Source organism: Dipteris shenzhenensis, chromosome 31 (assembly GCF_047967505.1).
Source record: "Dipteris shenzhenensis isolate YYH24624 ecotype China chromosome 31, Dip_SZ_1.0, whole genome shotgun sequence".
Classification (NCBI taxonomy): domain Eukaryota; kingdom Viridiplantae; phylum Streptophyta; class Polypodiopsida; order Gleicheniales; family Dipteridaceae; genus Dipteris; species Dipteris shenzhenensis.
In genome coordinates, this window is record NC_141626.1 from 13,551,738 (window position 1) to 13,574,646 (window position 22,909).

Here is a 22,909-nt window from a genome sequence, read left to right on the forward strand (position 1 = left end):
GGCCTCTTCAGATGATGTGTTTGAGGGGATGCTTCCTATAGCATTTGGTTCCCCCGCTGAAAATCAGAATTTACAGCAACCTCCGCCAGCTCCACAAGTACAGATTCAGCCCCCAGCTGAATTGGTACAACCTCAGGGTATGGATGAAGTTGTCAGTCATCTTTCATTGGAGGGTCCTTCTCCGATTCTCACTGATAGTCAGAGTGCTATAGCAGTGGCAAAGAATCCTGTGTTTCATGCTCGCACGAAGCACATTGAGGTTCACTATCACTATGTCAGGGAGAAGTTGCATGCAGGAGAGATCAATAAGATCTATGTGTCAACACATGACAATGTTGCAGACATCTTTACCAAAGCACTTCCACGTGAAAAGTTTGAGGCATTTCGCAGTGCCCTGAACTTATCTCCTTTTGGTGATTGATCATTTCCTTGTACATGACATTGGCACTGCAGGGGGGTGTTAGAATTATTATTATAATTCAGCAGTGACCAATGTAATGTAATAAGTAGGTTAGGGGCACTTTTCCCTGATTTAGAGGTTTTTCCCCCTAACCACAATTAGTTCACTAACTACGGTTAGTAAAAGATAAGGTTTTGTCACTTAGACAAAACCCATCCCACTTCTTGTATTAGTCACTTCTTCTATTGCAAGTACTACGTTCAGGTCGCTTGCTCTCACACTCTCTCGTTTCTAACAGCCTTGCCTATCATTGTGGGCACCACCATAGATGTTCCTCACATACGTACAACGAACAAAGTTAAGGGGCATGTATGAGCTCAACAACAAAGCGAGGATCTTGGACCTCGAAACGAAGCTGTATGGCATGAGCATGGATGAGGGGGATTCAGTATAAGATCACATCACCAAGATGCAGGTGATGTGAGATTAGTTGGTAGCAAAGGATGAGCTCGACCAAGATGGCAAGGCTATTGCCGGGAATGTTCCGTCTGAGGCACAGTAGTTTTGTGACTATGATGATTGCAAGGCAGAGGGCAGCGCCAGCAAGGTTCAAGGAGCTAATTCCATGGCTAAGGAAAAGAAATATGATATGACAAATGATAACACCCTTGCTGCTCAGGATGGCAACAAAGGCAAGGGTAAGGGTAAGCCTAGCAAAGGCAAGTCCAAGAAGGACAAATCTAATGACAAAAACGACTCTTTAGATAAAGGAAACAAGAAGAAGAGGAAGAAAGAGAAGTAATGTCAAAGTCCTGCTTTCTCAGGATCGTGATTTACAGTCCAATAACTTAATAAACTTTAGATTTTTAATACCTCCTTAATACCACAACTTAAACTGCATTCACAATATGTTCATCCACATATCAAAAGAAAACAAGAGATGGAGACAAGTGCACCGACACCTGACTGAGTGAGAATCAGGCTTCTCCCCCCAACTGGGTAAACCCAATTGTATTTTATATTTCAATGATGCTTAGCCTCACTACAATGGTGATACCAATCTTTAGGCAAAACCCACTCTAGTAGAGAGGTCTAAAGGGCTAGGGAGGTACTATATAAGTACCATCCTCTCATGTACAAGGGGACTTTTTGATGTGACATCTAATCCTATGTTATGCTCTAGCCGAGATAGCATGACCTCGGATAGATCGGTGGGCATTTTCTCTTAGATGACCAACTTTTGTAATAGTTAATGTGCGTAATTGAAATGGTCAAGAGAAGTAACTGCCAAGGTCCTAGGTGAGGGTGGAATGGCATTGACTAGGTAGTTCTGAGTGCTAAGGCCTAGGTGCACCTAAATGTGCAATAATGCCAAGGGGCAAGTGGTTTTTAATGTGCCCCAAGAGAGGGGTAAAAAGGTGCATCAAGTGGAGAGGCTAAAATGATGACATTTGGCAAGGAGAACTATCTAGGGAAATGAGGGTCTCATGGATAAGCATGAAAATAACGAAGGAACGAATTAATCTGATGATCTGCGATCCACGAGAGTAGGCTGGGTGGAACAAAAGAAAAGCCATCGCCCGTGAGCAGGAATACAGATTCAGGCTAGAGATAGAAGGGTCTGACAGTTGGTATCAAAGCCTTGTGGAGAGGTAAAGGACCAGAGAGGGGTAAACGTGACTAGACTATGTGACGAAACGAGGTGGTCACGGAGATGCTGGCGACGCCTGATCGACGGCGTTCTCGACGGTCAATGTAAAAGTCTAGCGGGGTGACCTGGGGGTCCCGTAACGCGCTGATGCGCAAGTGGCCTATTAAGCGTGGGCAGTGGACTACTGCGATGGAGGTCGTCAAGGTTGACGATGTTTTCCCAAGCGGAGCTTGAGCGCAGAGGACGCAAAGGTTGGAATGGTAGAGTGGGAATTCGTCACGGGGTCAGACAGGACGTAGCGCAGGTTGGCTACCGTGGCCTGCGAAGGATTTAAATTAACGAACGGCTGAGCTTGGGATAGCGTGGTGGTTCAGCAGTTGACGGGAAAGAAAACCAGATGGGTTTTCTAAATTGAGACTGGAGCGCAGTTGGACGAGGATCGATGGAGAAGGGAGGCACGTGAAAATCTTGTTACGGTCTACGAGTAATCTAACCAATACGGTTTGCGAGCCCACCTACAACTACCATGCGCTGAGCTCGTTGTTGGAGCCTAGCTGCACCTAAGAGCCGAGTTGAGCCGCACCTACGAATAGCTGGAGCATGAACGCTTGCTGGAGCATGTAGCCGAGCTTAGGGGATCGACGAATTAGTCAACAGGCCTGTTAGCACAAATTGAGTAAGTTGTGATCGATCAAAGCTGAGCAGCCGGGATCGTTGCGAACATCCTTCAAAGACAACCAGGGAGCATCTTTTCTATTATATATACATATGTTTCAGGTTTTCAGTTTGCAGTAGTTGTTCCTGTACAAAAAGGGGTTTGGAAGTGCTGTACTTTTGGAGTTTTCCCGTGAGAAAAGAAGAAAGAAAAAATATAAAGACTGGAAAAAAAAAAAACCATCTTCCATTGTGAAACTATGGAGGCAGAAGGGCAGAATTCTAGGGTGAATCCTAGTGAGTCTAGAGTGCAGTCTACACAACAGATGTCACATCATGCAGCACCTACTTTGATCGGTAGGATTTCGATATTAGAAGATGCTTTACAACAGATTATGAACCAGCAGCTTCAAGTGAATGCTGGTCAAAATGAGATCAGGGAGATGGAGCCAGAGCCCAGTATACATTCCTTAGAGCGCGCAAGGGTCAAAGTGCCTAATATCACTAATTATAGACCGGAGAAGTACGCTGGTCGGATGACCGAGCGCAGCTCTGATGTGATCGAGGTTTGGTTACACAAGTGGGAAGAAGCCTTTGCCATTTGTGAAATTAGATCCGATCTAAAGAAAATCCGCGAGGCCACACACCTGTTTATTGAGGCAGCGGATAGATGGTGGATAAAGCAACAAAAGGATCAAGTTGCTCCAACCACCTGGGAAGGGTTAAGAAACACTTTCTCCCACCTGATGAAGAGTCCCGAGCTTGGGACGCTTATAGAAATCTTCGTCAGAGAAGTCTGTCAGTGGCAGAGTACACTGACAAATTTAGGGAATGTGTCATAAAAATAACAGACCCTCTCCCTATGTCGGTTCAGTTAAAAGACTATATCTATGGACTGAACGACAAGATCGGGCTAAGTATGTGACTACATTAGATGAATCTATTGCAGTAGCCCTGAACTATGAGGATGCCAGAGGCAGATCTGGTGGATTTATGCAGGCAGGGACTCAGTATGAGCACCCGAGAAAAGGGGGATTTCAGAGGAAATGGATTTCAAAGACAAGTGTCTCGCAGCCAAGTGGCCAAACCAAGCAGGTGAAGCCGGTTGAGGGACCAGTAAAAACAAGTACCACCGTTGGGGTGAAAAGGAAAATAACTCCAATGGCAGCCCGGGCTTGGTCAAAGTCCTCGTTGACCCCTGAACAAAAAGAGAAAGCTAGAAAAGAAGGATTGTGCTTCGGCTGCCTTCAGCGACATCAGTGGAAGGATTGTCCACTGAATAAAGACCGTCGCACGGCTAATATGATAATATCTGAATGCGACGTGGAAATGCAGGAGAGTCCCAATGCGGAACATATGCAGATGCAACTGGCGGGACCTTCTCAGAGGTTAGTACCTTGTTTGTTATGTGTGTCTGTTGCTAAGCTAGTGACGAGTGCACCTGATAACATCCTATCTAAGCCCGCAGCAACGGGGTATACGGCCTTTAATGATACGGAGTTAATTAAAATGAAAGGGCAAGTGGCCAGTCATGATGTCATTGTGTTGTTTGACTCGGCGTCAACTCACAATGTGATTAACTCCAAGCTCGTGAAGAGGCTGAAATTAAAGACAAGTCCATCTGACTATGCGTATACAATCAGGATGGTAGATGGAAGTTCAACTGAAGTATGGGACCAAAGGATTACCCAGTTGGAGCTTCGGATTCAGGACTATGCTGAGAAGCTTGATTTTGAAATGACCAAGCTTGCTCATGCAGATATAGCCCTGGGTATGGCGTGGCATTCTAGGAAGAATCCAGCCATTGATTGGAAAAAGCACGTATATCAATTCAAGATGAATGATGTGCTTTATGTCTTGCGAGGTGAAAAAGATATACCTCAGGGACCATTGGTTTCCCTGATGGAAATCAGAAAGGCTCAAGTAGAGTTTTTATTCCTTTGCACAGCATCGGTAGAGCCGGTTGATGATTCTTCAGCTAGCACTGATGTTACGCAAAGTGGTGAGATGGCCAAGTTGGCTAATCTTATAACAGAGGAGTTCTCTGAATGTTTTAGGGATGAACTACCTTATGGGTTACCTCCAGAGCGGAAAGTTCAACATAAGATTGAACTGATCCCGGAGGCAGAACCTGTAAATAGACCTCCCTATAGAATGAGTTTTGCTGAGGAGGCGGAGGTGCGTAGACAACTGGAAGAATACCTCAAGTTGGGGCAGATTGAACCAAGTTTCTCACCTTTTGCTTCGCCAGTGATATTAAAGAAGAAAAAGGATGATACGTTTCGCCTCTGTATAGATTACAGAGCATTGAATAATATCACGGTTAAGCACAGGTATCCGATGGCTCGGATTGATGATTTGCTAGATGCATTACATGGAGCCGTGATTTTCAGCAAGATAGATCTTAAGTGCGGCTACCATCAAATCCGGATTAGAGCCGAGGATGTGCATAAAACCGCTTCAGAAGCAGGTTTGGTCATTATGAGTTTTTGGTAATGCCCTTTGGACTTACCAATGCTCCAGCGACCTTCGTCATGCTTATGAACGATTTACTACGTCCGTATATCGGAAAGTTCGTAGTACATTTTATTGACGATATCTTGATATTCAGTAAAAGTGTTACTGAGCATCGTGAACACTTAAGAATAGTGTTCAGTACTTTGAGGAAAGCCAGTCTTTATGTGAATAAGAAGAAAACTATACTATGTATGGTTAGGCTTGAATATTTAGGGTTCATAATTACTCCACAGAGGGTAGAAATGGATCCGAAGAAAGTGGCTGCGATACTAACTTGGCCAATCCCTCAGAGTCTGACCGCGTTGCGATCATTCTTGGGATTTGTCCAGTTTTATAGAAGGCATATCAAAGGATATTCCGGAATAGTATCGCCATTGACTGATCTGATCTCAGATAAAGTACCTTTTATTTGGGGACAGAATCAACAAGAGAGTTTTAACACCATAAAACAAGCTGTGGTCTCAGGACCGGTGTTAAAAATAGTTGATCCCCAGAAACCGTTGTTCCTAGAAACCGATGCAAGTGGCGTTGCGGTAGGGGCAGTTCTCCTTCAAGAGGGAAGGCCAGTAGCCTTTGAAAGCAAGAAGCTTTCTCCCTCTCAAAGGAATTGGCCAACTCATGAATTAGAGTTGTATGCTGTCATCCATGCTTTGAAAACATGGAGGCATTATCTGTATGGTTCAGAGTTTTATGTGGATGTAGATCATGATACTCTGAAACATTTTTTGTAAACAGCCTGACTTGAGGAGCCGCCAAGCTAGGTGGGCAGAGCTCATGCAGGAGTTTAATCTAACGATTCGGTACCGAAGAGGAAAAGATAATAAGGTGGCTGATGCGTTGTCTCGCATTATGCACAACCTGAGTTTCACGGTATTTGAGAGTGCTCTAATGACCGAGATAAGAGAAACTCAAAGAGTGGACGAGTTTGTCCAGAGCTTGTGGCCTAAAGCTCATGTGTTAAAACCCGGGGAAAGTGAAAAGGATGACCTGGCATCCAGAAAAGGCCAAACTTATGCAAGATATACCATAAGGGATGGTATGCTAGTTAGGAATGGCAAGGTTGTAGTACCTGGTCAGAATGATCTCAGGCAGAGAGTCATTCGACAGTGCCATGATAGCCCGTGTGCGGGACATCCAGGAGTCGAGAAGACATATGATCTCGTGAAGCGAGATTTCTTTTGGCCAAAGATGAAAAAGCATATTCATGAATATGTGACACGGTGTTTCTCGTGTCAGGTAAGCAAGGCCGATCGGGTGAAGCCACCCAGACTTTTACAGCCCTTGGAGATACCACTAAGTGGGAGAGCATTTCCATGGACTTTATTGTAGGGCTGCCTACGACACAAGGAGGATATAATTCTATCCTTGTGGTGGTTGAACATCTAACCAAGATGGCTCACTTCATTCCGACTAGAGAGTCTGTTAGTGCCCCGCAAGTGGCGGATTTGTTCATTAGACATATATTTCGTCTGCATGGATTGCCTAGATCCATAGTGTCAGACAGAGATGTCAGATTTACCGGTCATTTTTGGACAGCGGTATTTGAGACACTAAGGACTGAGTTGGGAATGAGTAGTGGGGATCATCCTGAGACGGATGGTCAGACGGAGAGAGTCAACCAGACTTTAGAGGATATGCTGAGGGCATATGTGTCATTGAGGCAACATACGTGGGACAAGTGGTTGCCATTGTTGGAGTTTGCCTACAATGATAGGAAACATTCATCTACCGGGTTCAGTCCGTTTGAACTGAACTATGGTTATAGACCAGCCAATCCGACTATAGTTGGAGTACCTCAGAAAGTGCCTAGTGCCGCGAACTTTGTAGCTCAGATGCGGGAGATGCTAGCACTTGCGAGAGCTAATATCCGCCAGGCTATGGATAGAGCCAAGGTGTATGCGGATGAAAACCGGTCTATAAGAGTATTTAAGGAAGGAGAAAAAGTTTTTCTCAGAGTTCCTTCGCACTCGAAGTCGTTGACTTCAGGAGAGTGTGCTAAGTTATCACCTCGATACTGTGGGCCGTGGTTAATTCTAAAGAGAATAGGCAGTGTAGCCTATAAATTAGAATTGCCACAGGGGTGTAAGGTGCACCCGGTTTTTCATGTTTCGCGCTTAAAGAAATTTTTGCATACAGGTGACTCACTAATCGAAGGTGTGGTTTTGTTTCAGGAGATGGAGGATATTGCAAGGCGCAAACCAACAAGAATCCTGGACCGAGGAACAATGCAAATACGAAATCGGAAGATACCCACAGTGTTGGTTGCATGGCATGGTCAGCCTCTATCAGAAGCTACCTGGGAATCCGTATACCAGTTACGGAGAGTGTTCCCAGATTTCATCATCGAGGACGCTGATGCTTGAAGAGAGAAGGAATGTTATGCTCTAGCCGAGATAGCATGACCTCGGATAGATCGGTGGGCATTTTCTCTTAGATGACCAACTTTTGTAATAGTTAATGTGCGTAATTGAAATGGTCAAGAGAAGTAACTGCCAAGGTCCTAGGTGAGGGTGGAATGGCATTGACTAGGTAGTTCTGAGTGCTAAGGCCTAGGTGCACCTAAATGTGCAATAATGCCAAGGGGCAAGTGGTTTTTAATGTGCCCCAAGAGAGGGGTAAAAAGGTGCATCAAGTGGAGAGGCTAAAATGATGACATTTGGCAAGGAGAACTATCTAGGGAAATGAGGGTCTCATGGATAAGCATGAAAATAACGAAGGAACGAATTAATCTGATGATCTGCGATCCACAAGAGTAGGCTGGGTGGAACAAAAGAAAAGCCATCGCCCGTGATTGTATTAACGCAAGAATAGAGATTCAGGCTAGAGATAGAAGGGTCTGACATCCTATCTACTCTCCCACCTCCTCCCTCCTACGTGCTGCCTAAACTCACTCTCCCAACCTCTCTCTATCTCTCTTTCCCTCACTCCCTTTCTCTCTCTCCCTCCTACGTGTTGCCTAAACTCACTCTCCCAACCTCTCTCTCTCTCTCTCTTTCCCTCACTTCCTTTCTCTCTCTTCCTCTCCCTCTACCCCTTTCCCTCTTATCTCTCTCTCTCTCTCTCCTCTTTCCTCTCCTCTTCCCCCTTTCCTACCTTCTCTGGCCTTCTCCAATTAAGCCCTTGCTCCCTTTCATTGCATTGGTATCAGAGCTCCGACCCTGACACCGTTGCTTCCCCTCTTTCATCTTCATTCCCAACTCCAACTGCAGACCAACGTCAACACCAAAGCCTAGCTCACCACTACTCACCACTAGCAACTCAACTAGCAAACATCAATCGTGAATTACAGCACACGTCGTGGCACAGCCAATCAATCGTGAACTATGTAAGCTTGTACCGCAGTGTGAGCAAAAGCAAGTACATTGCAACTGACGCCTGACTACTTGAGCTTATATCATAGTGCGAGCAAAAGCAAGCAAGCACAATACTACAGTGCGACTGACGGCTAACTAGGAAGCATGCACTAGATCCACGACCCTTACGAGGGACTTTGTGATACCAAACGAAATCACCGACAATTGGATAGGCAGCAACCATGCATAAAAAAATCCAATCCTCACGGAGGCCCTTGCTCAGGAGAGGCTCTTGAGCTGCATGAAGGCGGAATTGCGGGAGAAGAACAAGTCGCTCCAAGCAAGCTGGTCTTCAATCAGACAAACGGATCGTCCGTCAGGCCGACGCTTACCTATGCCGTTTCCAATTATCGCCTGGCTCAACCCGGGCCCAACATGAGCAGTACACCTGCTGCTCCGCCCACGCCCGCGCCGCACCGCCTCCGGCTCCACCCACGCCACCGTCGTGACGTAGCCATCCGTCCCTTTTCCCACGCCTTCGAAACCTTAATCTAAGTTCTAAGGTTAGTGTGACTGGGTTAGTCACCTTAGTTAGGTTAGTAGGTTAGATTTAGTTTTGGGAAGAAGTTAGATTAGACTAACTAGGGTTAAAGGGTGGGTTAAGTTTGACTAAGTCAGTGTCCTAACTGATGTACCTGTCCTAGGTTAGCGTACTAACAATCCTAGGTGACTTAGGGAACCCCCCCCCCCCCCCCCAAAAAAAAAAGGGAGACTTTTTTTTCCAGCCGCTTTCTCAAAGCTGTTTCAAGGCCTTTCTAGTCCATTCGGGCTTATTAAGACCACATCTAGTAGCTTCTTCATCGACCACATCTAGTAGCTTCTTCATCGACCTTTCTCTCGAGCTTCTCCATTGACATTTTCGTGGTTCTACACACTATATCAATTTGGGAACTTATTTGCAGGGAAAGCCATACATTCAAGCTTCCTCTCTCCCATGGGAGTTCACCATGGCACCCCAACGTCCCCCTTCACTTGATGATAGTGATGAGGCTGCTCAGCATGAGCACTTGCCTTCCATAGTGGGTGCATCCACTAGTGGTACAAATGTTCCTACTACCACTCAGGCCCTCTCTCCTACATCTCGGGTTGTTCAAGCTCAATTCCTTACAACATGCTCCAGCAGGATACATCTTTACAGTTGGGACAGCAGATGATTAGTCAGCAATCTCAGCAGATTGGCCAGGTTGTCACACATGCATTACCGGACAAAGGCAAGCAGCCTATACCTCACCTATACCTCAGCATGGGTTCCAATCAGACAGCCAGAATGCATTCTCTACACCACACCGAGGTTTTATGGCAGATGTTGCACACACAGCAGGATTTCAGCCCAAGGGAACTCTTTCGATTACCATCTACAACCTCTTGTACCCTATTACATTGGATGTGTTACATCAAGTATTTTCCCCTTTGATTGTTATGCATCAAGTTTCAGGTGGACTGCAAGCTGATATGTATTTTGCCTCACAGGATAGTGCACTGCAAGCACGAAACACCTTGCAAGGTCTGGATATATATTATGGTGGTTGTACCTTACATATTCAGCTGTTAGATTTGACAGCGACGTCCTATGCTAAATGTCGAGATACAAATGCAATAGAGCAACCAGCTGTTGGACCTACGATGCCGAGGGGAGTGATGCCAAAGGCTATGCAAGCCTACGACAATAGACACCCAACATCTAGGGAGAATGTAATCGGGCCAATGCTTGTAATGCAGTCTAGCCATGTTATGGCACTCCCTGGCATGCAGCCAAATCATGCTTTAGAGCCATGGATGCTGCCTTTGGATGCAGGACAAAACTATGGTCGTTGTCAAGTGATTCCATCTGCAAATACTAAAGGATGTTGTGGGGAGAAGTGTTCTAATGAAAAGAGCAACTTTAAATTGCTATGAGCAGCAACAACCAAAAGCTGTCATTTCAGGAGCACCCAAGGGTATACCTCCTAGCTTTGCAATGCACACGCTTGATGGCACAAGGGCTAAGGTCATGGATGCTTCATCAGTGATGCTTCAGAGCACGACCCAAGCCGAGGCGGAGAAGAAGATGGGTCAGCAAATCAGCAAACAAATTTGTGAGAAGGTCGGAGAGGTTGTACACATTGCAATGCAGTCGATGGGGAAGCAGCCCATGCTTCCTCCTATGCACCAAAACGATGGGGATGGGAAGGATTTTGATCCACGCAAAGAGTCTCCTAGAGCTATGATGCCTAGAGGAGCTATGCAGCCCAGCCATGCTATTCCTCTACCTAGTACGCAGCTAAATCATGCTTCAAAGCCGTGGAAGATGCCTCAATATGCAGGACAAATATCTGGTTGTTTCCAGGCTATTACAGCTGCAATTACAAAAGGGTTATGTTGGGATAGCTGCTCAAATAAAAGCAGCGGCCCACATGATGGAAACAAATATGGCCAGCAAGGGGGCTGTTATATCAGTTTGCAGACCCGATAAATTGCTTTAGATGATGCCCTGGCAGTTCAGCACACTAATGGAAGAAATGCCTATATTCAGAGTAGCTTACATAACAGTGACAATAAAGCAGGCTTGAGGGGTGAAAAGATAGATGAGGCGCCAAGCAATGATGAGCAAATCTATGATATTGATCAAGATGTAGATGTTGACCAGCAAGATAAGCACTTACACTCAATCCTTCTAGGCATGCAAACTTTGAGGACAAAGTTTTTGAGGAGGACGTGAGTATCCAGCAGTGTATGGTCTCCATAAAGGACGAAAATATAGAAGACCACACAGATGATAGCAAGCGATGCCAAAGTAAAATTACCCCCAGTGACAGGGAGCAGCTTGTGCAGCATGAAAAAGATATGCAAGATAGTTTTACTCCTGAAGCTGTGTCACAACACATTCAACATAACGGATGCCCTTCACTGCTGCTCACTAGGTGAGTATACTTGGGAGTTTTGCCGGCTACACTCAGCAGACATTATGAGAACAATGGCATTTCATAGGATTGCACTAAATGCAAGGGCAGAACTTCGTAAGGATGTCCTCGTGCTTCGTGCAAGATGTGATAAATGCTGTCATGTATTGGCTCTTGCAAAAGCAAATCCCTATGCAAATGATGAGTCTGAACAGACCCATGAGGCTTATGTCAAGACTAGTACTTATAGTTCATCGAAGCTGCCTACCAATAACTCGCAGATATCACTGCCTATCAGCTAGAATTTCAGAAATATGTAAAATGGTTCTTTGTCCAGCAAGTTGCAAACATAAGCCGGCAAGACAAGCCCCGAGATACAGCTGTTATGATTGCAGTCCTACTGCAGTGTGATGGTGATGGTGATCACTGATGGTGATGTTTTTGGGCCACAAATTTTGGCATATTTATCATCAGGGCATTATGCTTCTTTATGCTGCATGCAGTTATTACAGCTTACCAACAATGAAGGTCCATGGGTGTTGATATTACAGGAAGATCACCCATGTGTTTGCCAATTCCTTCATTGCCACATGCAAAATGTAATCATAGGAGGGAATCAAGCTGTTGAAATGAATGGCTGCTTGATAGACATGCTTTCAAGCCTGGATGGAAATGAAGCCACTGCACTTCCAGATTTGAGCATGGTGGCTATGGATCTGAAAATTTTTATGCAATTATTTTCAAGGGGTGATGCATTACACAGCCTTACATGCATGCCACTATTTTAGTCCATTCACAATGAGGATTTATAGAACCTCATTTATCAGCTGATTGGAAACCTTACAATGATATCAATCTTGGGAATTGTCCCGTGTATGGAGAGCTTAAGCAGAGGCGGCTTTGCAAAAGAGCTAGCCGAGTTTGAAGGAGCCACTTGGAACAAAATGATTGCACGAGAATGTATGGCTAGGCCTTGTCAGTCAAAATTTAATGTTCATGTTACATGCAACCTGCTGGTGTTGTTTGGGAAAAGAGCCAAAAGCATGCAACCAGGGCATGGTAATTCTGTTACAGATTTGGTTGCAGCACATCTACATATGCAATTTCATGCCTCACCTTCAAGAAAGAAGGGCTACTCATTAGAGTGCTTGACTGGAGCTTGATTAGTAGATTATGGCAGAGATGACTTGCTCAATGGTGCTCAGATGCAGTCAATATGGCATGCACACTCAAGACTGTGGGTCACCACATGCTATTCGGGTTGCACATGGCTGATAGCTTTTGAGAGATGGGTATGTTTATGCTTTCTTCGAACTACAACAGTACCATGGACAGCTGACCCTTTTCAGCCCGAAGCAAACAGAGGTCACACAGGATCTAGCATTTGCTTGTCTTATCCAATGCCCCCTCCTTGTTCTACCACATTAGGTTCAAAAAAAAAAAGTTTGAATATTTTGTTGTCATGGGGTTGGACTTTGGTGTATCCAGTGACAAGGAAAAAAAGTGGGACCGTGCCAACATGACTCCTGGCGGGCCTAATTCATCTCTCTTAGATTATTTGGCTGTTCGCAGGCTAGATGAACCTGGAAGCCGTCTGAAAGACATGTATGCTACTAGCATCCAAATATTGGAGCCTTGTGTTGTCTCATATGGGAGAATTCTAGATCCATGGCATGTTGGGGTATTGAAGAAGCTTATGGAGCTGTTTTAGTCCAAATACAATAGCTATAATGAAGATGATTTTCAGTTCTTGACATTTGGCAAGAATAGCATAACCAGAGATGCAATGCAAAGACAGCTCATTGAAGCGCTCAACCATTGAGGGTATATGGCAAAGGAAGCAATGCTTTACGAGAGAAGTGGAGTGCAAAGCACAATGTGGTGTGCAGAACAAAAACCATGGGGACAGCCAGAACTTATGTGATTATGAAGTTTCATGATGGTGATCATGGCAGGAGGGATTACTACCCACATGACCCTAGAGGTGCCAAAACACCCAAGGCACAAGAATATATTACATTTCCTTTTGACCCTGGTGGTATGCATGACAACATATGCCCTCTTTACAGCAAGGGACCCATCACCTACAATTTTGAAGGAGGGATGGTTGTAATGAAGGCCAAAGGTGGGTCAAGTTAGTGGGGGTTAGGATAATTAGTATTTGGGGTGTCTGCAAGATAGAGGGGTCTAAAGGGCTAGGGAGGTACTATATAAGTACCATCCTCTCATGTACAAAGGGACTTTTTTATGTGACATCTAATCCTATCTACTCTCCCACCTCCTCCCTCCTACATGCTGCCTACACTCACTCTCCCAACCTCTCTCTCTCTCTCTTCCCCTCACTCCATTTCTCTCTTTTCCTCTCCCTCTACCCCTTTCCCTCCTATCTCTCTCTCTCTCTCTCCTCTTTCCTCTCCCCTCTCCTCTTCCCCCTTTCCAGCCATCTCTGGCCTTCACCAATTCAGCCCCTACCCCCTTGCATTGCAAGACCCCAATCTTCCCCTCACTCCATTTCTCTCTTTTCCTCTCCCTCTACCCCTTTCCCTCCTATCTCTCTCTCTCCTCTTTCCTCTCCCCTCTCCTCTTCCCCCTTACCTGCCATCTTTGGCCTTCACCAATTCAGCCCCTACCCCCCTTCAGTGCAAGACTCAAGTATAAGACTGCTACAAAGATACTTCTGCCAAAGATGGAGCCCAAATACACATATGATTGAGACTAATCCAAGAAAGCAACCACTATCAGTCCCTGAAATGTTCAAGTGAAGATAGCCACATGATCAGCTTCAGCCTTCTCCTTTATCCTTGAGACACAAGCAAAATAGATATTACCCATTAGTGTTAGCATGAATAAGTCAAAACCCTAAATAAGGTAAGCTGACTTAACTGGCAGCCCTCTAAAACAGCTAGGTGGTCAGAAAACGAGATTCATACAGCAAGCTGATTGTACAAACAATCAAGACGATGAGATAGAAAAACTCGTCAATCTCTCACCCTTGGCTTGGCAGATGAAAGTAGCAACGAGATCGCCCAGAACGGATGTAGAGCAGCAAGAAGATAGGCTAGAGCCGTACCAGGCTAGGTGGATGAAGAGTAGAAAGGCTAGGAGCTAGGCATGCGAGAGAGCAATCAATAGGAAAACCAGAAGGGTGGACAGGGCAGCAAAGGTAGAGTGCTAGGGCAGCACTTTCAGCAGCGTAGCAACATGGAAGAGCCCTGGTGGCAGGCTGGGGTAAGGTGTCAAGCAAGAGAGAGAGGAGATGGCAGAGAACATGAGCAGTAGTAGCAGCAGCTTGGAAGGCTATGGCAGCAAGGTGGAAGCTGTTGCGCAGCAAGAGGAAGAGGAGATGGCCTAGCTATGGAGGATTCACTGAATGAATCTGTGTGAGTAGGCTAGGCCACTATTTTTGAGGAGAGCTAGGGCTAAAAATAGAGTAGCTCTTCTAAAAATAAGAAGGCTAAAAGCAAAAAAGTTAAAAGTAGAAAAACTAACCAGCTTTTTAAAAAAGCAAAAGCCAAAGTAGCTTTTTGGAAAAGCAACAAGCAGAAAAACTAAAGTGATTTTTTAGAAAAGCAAAAAGCAAAAAAGCTAAACTATCTTTTTAGAAAAACAAAAAGCAAAAAAGCTAAACTAGCTTTTCAGAAAAGCATCAACTTTTAATAATTTAATACTCCAATAACTTTATGGATATGGTTTTTTTTAAATTATTTTAATGGATATGGTTATTATTATTATTATTTTATCCTTCACCAAGGTTAATGAATTTAAAGGCCTAGGACTCAATCAACCCTAGAACCTAGACAACTTGTCTCTAACTCTAGACAACTCAAAATAACTGAGATCAACTTTTAGCTCTAGAAAGGCTCTCGAAACTAGATACTCAAGGACTGGGTTTTGAGATCGCCCCCAACTCACTATGCTATGCGATCTAGATCCGTCCTCATTGACTAAGCATCATAGCCCAACACACCAAGGCTCACCCCCAAGGCCATTGAAGGTGTTAGGGGGAAATGGTCAGGTATGGAGAAACCTTGTGGATGTGCGAAGCGTCATCCGTCTCGTACGGCATGTTGGTAATTTAATACCAGGTTGAGGGTGATCCGGTAAGGTAGTCAATCGACTCGTAACTTCACTGGTGTGAAGTCCACCCCATGCACTAGCTTCCGACTTCCTATCACTGAATGTGATTGCTGGATACTGAAGATCCATGGCCATGTTGAAGATGGCAGAGAACCATACTAAAGATGGTGCATCACACTAGTGATGGGATCACACTGAAGGTGATTAGTCTTGCTGGAGGCTAATACGGTTGACGGTGATCCGGAAAGGTAGTCAATCGACTCGTAACTTTACTGGTGTGAAGTCCACATCATGCACTAACTTCCGACTTCCTATCACTAAATGTGACTGATGGATACTGAAGACCCATGGCCATGCTGAAGATGGCAGAGAACCATGCTAAAGATGGTGCATCACACTAGTGATGGAATCACACTGAAGGTGATTGGTCGCACTGAAGGCGACGAACTCTAAAGTCCAGAAAAAGGTCACACTGAAGGTGACAAGTGCTATATAGAAGATAGCATGCATGGTGATCAGCCATGAAAAGAGAGTACTCTAAGCTGCAGGGGCGTATGTGCACATGGTAAGCAAAAGATGCTCGGCCAGGATGTGAATCTTGCAATCAGAACTCACATAGAAGAATACACACATGTGATTAGTAATAACGAATCTCAATAATGGAAAATAAAAAGTGTCGCCAGAAGAAAGAACCATGGTTACATTCTCTTTATCGCTAAAACAGTAGTCCTCAACTGACAACCACCTAGGTGGGGGTACTCAATTGCAAAGTTTCCTCATATAGCTGAATGAGATGAGGATAATCAACAAGATAATGACACTCCACCCATTTGGTATCTGTGGTGGGATGAAATTGAGAAGATATTTGTGTTCAATGCGGCCTCCACGAATGCACTTGTCCTGATGATAAAGAATTTGTTCACGAACCACAATTTCATCTTCATCCTCAACTCGGGTCGAGGCTCATCTATAGGAGTAGATAGAGTAGGTCCCTAATAATGCTCAAGTAAGCTGACATGGAAAGCATTATGGATCTTCCAATGTGATGGAAGATGCAACCTGAATTATACATCATTTATCTCCTTTAAGATTTGAAAAGGACCATAGCATTACAGCACTAGCTTAACATAAACAACTCTATTCCCAACTTTGGATTTGAGTCTTGCTTTGTTGAATCTTAATAAAACCTCTTCACCTTCTTTGAACTCAGCGGCCCTCCATCGCCCATTTGCTGAGTTCCTTTGACGCTCCTGAGCTTGTAGTATGTGTGCGGACATAATCATAAGCTGATTTTTTGTCCTCAATAAACTGATCTGCTGCAATGACTTCATCTTTGGTGCGCAACACAAGTAATGGTGATGGCCTTCCACAAACAATCTCAGCAGGAGCTTTACCTGTAGATGAACGAACAGTATTGTTGTATGCAAATTCCACCATAGGAAGGTACTTATCCCATAGTTGTGGGTGATCATTGGCATAGCATCTCAACAATTTCAGCAACACTTTCTTTGCTGCCTTGCTTTGTCCATCAGACTTTGGATGGTAAGATGATGAGAATTCTAGCTTTGTTCCCAAATTATCAAACAAGGCCTTCCAAAAATTACTTGTAAACTTGCTGTCCCAGTCTGAAATAATTGACTGAGGAATCCCGTGATGGACAAAAATATGTTTGATAAAAAGTGCAGCTGCTATGCTTTAAGAGTCTTCTTGCAAGGAATGAAATAAGCTTGCTTGCTAAATCGATCAACTATTGTCCATATCATATCGTGTCCCTGTGATGACCTAGGGAATCCAGTAATGAAATCCATTTCTGGAACAAGTAAAGGGGTGAAGCAAGCTTGGGGCTTTGCCGATCATACTTAGCTTCTTGACAAATTAGACAAGATGTAACATACTGAAAGACATCTTCAAACCTTTCTCATTTGAGGCCAATAGAAATACCTTTCAAGTTGTCCGAGGGTCAGAGACAGTCCTCTTTGGCCAGCAAAGGGAGGACTATGGCATTCTTCAATCACTTTGGGTCTGAGGCCCCTTATTACACAGATCCGGTTCTGGTTCTATATATATCCATCCCTAATATAACAATCCTTCTGGCCGCTGCCTTGGCTGAGCTGCGTCCATATATTGGAGAAATCTGAGTAATCCTTGTACCGATCCTTCATAACTGCAAGTTCTTCATGATAGGCTGTTGTAATTGAATTCACATCATGTGGCCTTCGTGATAATGCATCGGCAACCACGTGTCTTTCCCTGAAGTATGCTCAATCTGAAAATTAAATGCAGCCAGGAAGTTGGCCCATCTCATGTGCTTCTCACGTACTAGGGGTTGAGTAAGAAAATACCGGACACTCTGGTGGTCGGTCTAGATCAAGAAATCAACGCCCAAGAGATAATGCTTCCAAACTTTTAGAGCATAGATGACTGCAAGCAGCTCTTTCTCGTAAATATCATAATTCAGCTCAGCATCCCTAAGTCTCATGCTCTCATAGGCAACTGCATGTCCTTCTTGTAAAAGATTTGCTCCAATGCAACCACCACTGGCATCATCTTGGACTACAAACGGAATCTGCAAATCTGGCTCACCAAAACTGGAGCTGAAGTTAGAGCATCTTTAAAACTGGAGCTGAAGTTAGAGCATCTTTAAGCAATTGAAAAGCTGATTTATCTTTGTCTCCCCATGTGAAAGCTGTATTCTTTCTTGTCAGATCATGTATCGGGGAAGCCTTATGAGCAAAATGATGGATGAGCCTCCTGTAGTAGGAGCATAACCCAAGGAAAGACCGCACTTCATACACTGTTTTTAGATCAGGCCATTCTTGAATCACTTTCAATTTGTCAGGATCCATCTTTGTTTCACCATCGGTTACGATATGCCCCAAGAACCTTATTTCATAAAGGAAGAATTCACTCTTCTTTGCATTTATATATAACTGGTGTTCCCGTAAGAGTTCACACAAATTTTTTAAATGCTCCCTGTGCTCTTCTTCATCTTTGCTGAATACTATAATATCATCGAAAAATGTACCAACAAAAGACTTGTACTTCTGAAAAATTCAATTCATCGTTAGATTGAAAATGACTTGAGCGTTACTTAATCCAAAGGGAACTACCAAATACTCGTACAAGCCTTGTGCTGTCAAGAAGGCAGTTTTATAAACATCCTGTGGGGCAATTTGTACCTGGTGATGCCCACTTTTGAGATCGATCCTGCTGAACATCCTTGCTCCACTAAGGCCATCCAAGATGTCATCAATCCTTGAATTGGGAAAGCGATTTTTGATTGTAATCTTGTTTAAGGCCCTATAATCAACACACATCCTCCAAGTGCCGTCCTTTTTGAGGACAGAAGGACTGGGGAACAAAAAGGAGAATCACTAGGCCTGATTAGACCATGTTCAAGTAGTCCTTGAACCTGTCTTTGAATCTCTTCTTGTTGTGTCTTGCTGACCCTATAGGGGGGCTTGTTAGGTGAAGAACTTCCCCCAACTCTATAGTGAGGTCCTCTGGCCTTTCCGGATGTAAAGACTTGGTAAATCCTAAAGAAAATTGTCCTTAAACTCCTCTAAGAAAGCTCTCCTTTCAACCGTAAGCTTATCTTCGTTTCCACTTTATCCGATTCACAAACAAAAATCAAATAAGAGAAAACAGATTTCTTAAATACCTTCTTTGCTTGGATATGATTGACCATGGGAATGAGGCTGCCAGAGACTCCTGCAGGAATAGCGATTTCACATCCCCCTTGCACCACTGTCACTGTCATCTTCCAAAAATCGAGGATGGGCTGCATGTTGTAGTCCCAAGGTTGACCTAGAATCACGTCAACGTCTGCTATGTTTCCCACTTGGAAATCCAAGTGGTCAAGATAACCCTATAGATGAACACGCAAAAGACTAGCCACTAGTGTGAGTACGTTTATAAGGTTGCCTCAGAAAGCCGTTGAAGCTCTCTTCCCTTGCGTAGTAGTCGGAACTATTCCCAGGGAAGAAGCTAACTCTAAAGAGATGATGTTATGAGTGGAACCTGGATCAAAAAGAAATAGGGCAGGTTTGTCACCAACCCGACCCCACGCCTTCAGGAGCTGATTTTGGGGTCCCTCATCATCTTCAATCTCTTCCAAAACAGCCTTTACTTTTGCTGGCCCTTTACCTCCTGTAGGCTGTCCCGGTTTCTAGTCTTTTCCCTTTCATAAGGGGCATTCTAAAAATTTATGAGCCCCATCACATCTGATATACAAGCCCTCTTTCTTGTACTTGTCAATAGTCTCTTGATCTAGCTGCTTCTTGCTAGACTGATTTGATCCAAACTTCTTCCTGCTAGAATAGAATCCTGGTCGGTTTTAATGGTCTCTTTTCCTCCTAGACTCGGGTCTATCTCTTCTTGTACCAAATCTTCCTCCATTCTTCCTCTTTTCCTCAATCCTCTTTGCTAAGGGAATTATTTATTTTAAAGTCTTCGAATCAAAACACTTAACTTCGTCGCGGAGTGTTCCATTTAGGCCACTGAGATACTTCCATGCTTGTTCCTCTAGCATCTTCTTCTCGTTCGTTTGCACTTTTAGTAACAATGTCCAAAACCTATCAATGTAGTCTTGAATAGACTCTCCTCCCTTTTGTCTAAAGCCATCCCATTCAAGAAGGATCTCTGTCTCAAAATCTGGAGATAGGAACTACTCCTTTATTTTCTTTTTCAACTCTCCCCATGTCTTGGCCATTGTCCCTTGCACTTCCTGAGTCTAGTGCCATAGGGCAGCTGACCCACTAAGAAGCAATGTAGCAATATTTAACTTGGCATGTTCCGTGGTCTTCTCTTGCGCAAAGTACGTGTCCAAGCTCCTAATCCATCCAAGTAGTATCTCAGCTTTTGATTCTCCTTCATACTTCATCATCTGTACATGTTTCTCGCCAAGCTCGATCTTCTTTTTAAGTTGATGATGTCACCCCTCTAACTCCGAATCGAATGCCTTGGGTGACTCCCGAGCATGATGCTTCTTTGAAGTTCTCTGGGGTGACTCCTCTCGTACCTCACCCACAGGCTCTTCTAGACCCTCATCATCATAATCTTCGAGCATATTCTCAATTCCTTTAAAGGCAAAAGGTTCTGGTCTTCATACTTCCCTCTTTGATTGATTCCTAGAGTTGTAGTTCACGTCCCGTTCTTGTGCCTCATGCTTGCCTTGGCTTGAGCCACCCTTGAAATTTTGCAAGGCTGCAAATCTTGGCTGAAAATCTGCTTCCATATCCGCTTTAAGAGAGATAAACATCTATTGAATCTTCCAATTTCTTATCTCTTCCCTCATCTCCGTTAGATGGAAAAACAAAAGGAAGACATACTTAGCAAGCAAAGCAACACTTATGTCGTCATCAATGCCCAAGCATAAGCAGCTATACTCCGGTTTCTAAAGACCCACTGAGTCTCTTGGGCAAACCCAGTGCTTACTAAAATACGTCAAATAAACAAAAGAGAAAGAAAAGTAAAGAAGAAAGGAAGAAGGTGACAAGCAAATCAAGAAACAAAATCTTCCAAAAAACAGGAATAAAATCTCTCTCTCTCTCTCTCTCTCTCTCTCTCTCTCTCTCTGTGTCAATCCTACCTACATGGATTCTCAACCCTACTTGCATGGATTCTCCAAGAAAGATGGCATGTTCTTGAAGAATATGGCTACTTAGGTGCAACATTTGGGAGATGCTTTTAAGCATTAGTAGAGGGTTGATTCCTACTAGACCCTAGCAAGAGCATGGAGCATATAGGCCCTTGCAAGAGCACTAATCAACCAAACAAAGGCTATATAGTCATTCTTCGAGCCCCAGAGCCACACAAAGGGGAGATCTCAATGCTTCAATGTAGCAAATAGTGCAACATCCCATAGCAACTAATCAATATGGTCGTTGGAACGCTCAGACAATATCATCAAGGGAGAAGAAGACATGCCGTGTGCTATACAAACGTACTCTTCACATTACAAAGAGAAAACATTGAATATATGCAAATCCCTGATAGATGTTGCCCTAAGTTGTTTCAGACTTATAGAACCTTACGAGTACAACCCCAGAACTCAAAATCATTTAGCTTTAGTTAAACCGAATTGCTAGAAAAGAAACGGTGTACGTTGCACCATGTAGGCCATCATCTCCTGATCGTATTGATGCCCTCTGGGCCCTGGTATGTGCCATGTAGCTTTTAGTTATTGGCACTTAGGTCACCTAGTACTTTTAGTCTCTCTTGACACCTAGTACTAGTGGTACCACTAGGACACTGTCCTAGGGTTCCCCTTTATTTTGTACTTTCTACTTTCATTTCCTAGTTGTTGATGTGACGGCTTTCCCCGTTCTACTCCACATTTGTATCTCCTTCTGCTTCCTTGAGCCTACAGTGGTATCGGAGCAGCTTCTTGCTCCTGGTGCTTCTTCCCCTCCTCTGCTTGCCCACCCTTGCACAACTCTATGTCATCTACATTTTGCATCGCCAACTGTGAGAACGTTAGTACGATTCCTGCAGATCTTCTCTACAGCCCTGCGCTAATCTTCCGTACAGTCCTACGCTAATCTTCCTTACAAGCCTACATCAAATTTGTTTCAACTTGCGTCAGATTTGGGCGTTCATCTGCACAGCTTGTGTGGCACCGTACAACTTGCAAAATTCTTCGTTCACCTTTGCACTTCATTGGCTCAGATCTGTTTCAACTTGCCTCAGATTTTGGGCATTCATCCGCACAACTTGCGCGGCGCCGTACAACTTGCAAAATTCTTCATTCGCCTTTGCACCCCATTGGCTCAAATTGGCAGGTTTGTAGTTATATTGTCAAGGACAGTTGAAATTTGGGGCTCTTGTGTCACATTTGCAGGTTTTGCAATGACATTTGCTCCTTCACTCACATTTTTTGGACTTCTGCGGTATTTGCCATTTGTTGGCTCAATTTCATCGACAAAATTGGGGCTTTTGAGTGCTTTGACGTCAAATTGCCAATTTGCAGCAATTTTTGGGGCCTTTTCCTTAATTTGGCTTCTTTTGCTGCAATTTGCCCTTTAGAAATTGGGGTTTTTTACATTAAGCTTCAATTTTGCAAAGGACAAGGCCTTTGGCAGATTTGCAGGTACTTTTTCTCTCAATTTGAGTGAGAGAATCTGACATTTGCTATCTCTAACAGTCAGATTGGTCTAATTTGGCATTTTTGCAAGACATTGCAGTCAGATTGCAGGATATTCTCAGATTTGCAGGTTATTTTGCCACATTTGCTCAAATAGCAGTGACATTTACCTGCTTTGATTTGAAATTGGCGGTTTTCAGTGAAATTGACAAGAAATTGTAGGACAATGCAGGACATTTGGTCACATTTGCAAAGTTGCAGCTTAATCCTAGTTACGGCAGGCCCTAATTAGCC

At 44.1% G+C, this 22,909-nt stretch overlaps 1 protein-coding gene across 2 annotated transcripts in view; it reads right to left on the bottom strand.

The window, feature by feature from the left end:
• The window catches only part of LOC147881060 (uncharacterized), a 75,729-nt gene that overhangs the window by 43,205 nt on the left and 9,615 nt on the right, over positions 1-22,909 (bottom strand). The window lies entirely within an intron of this gene.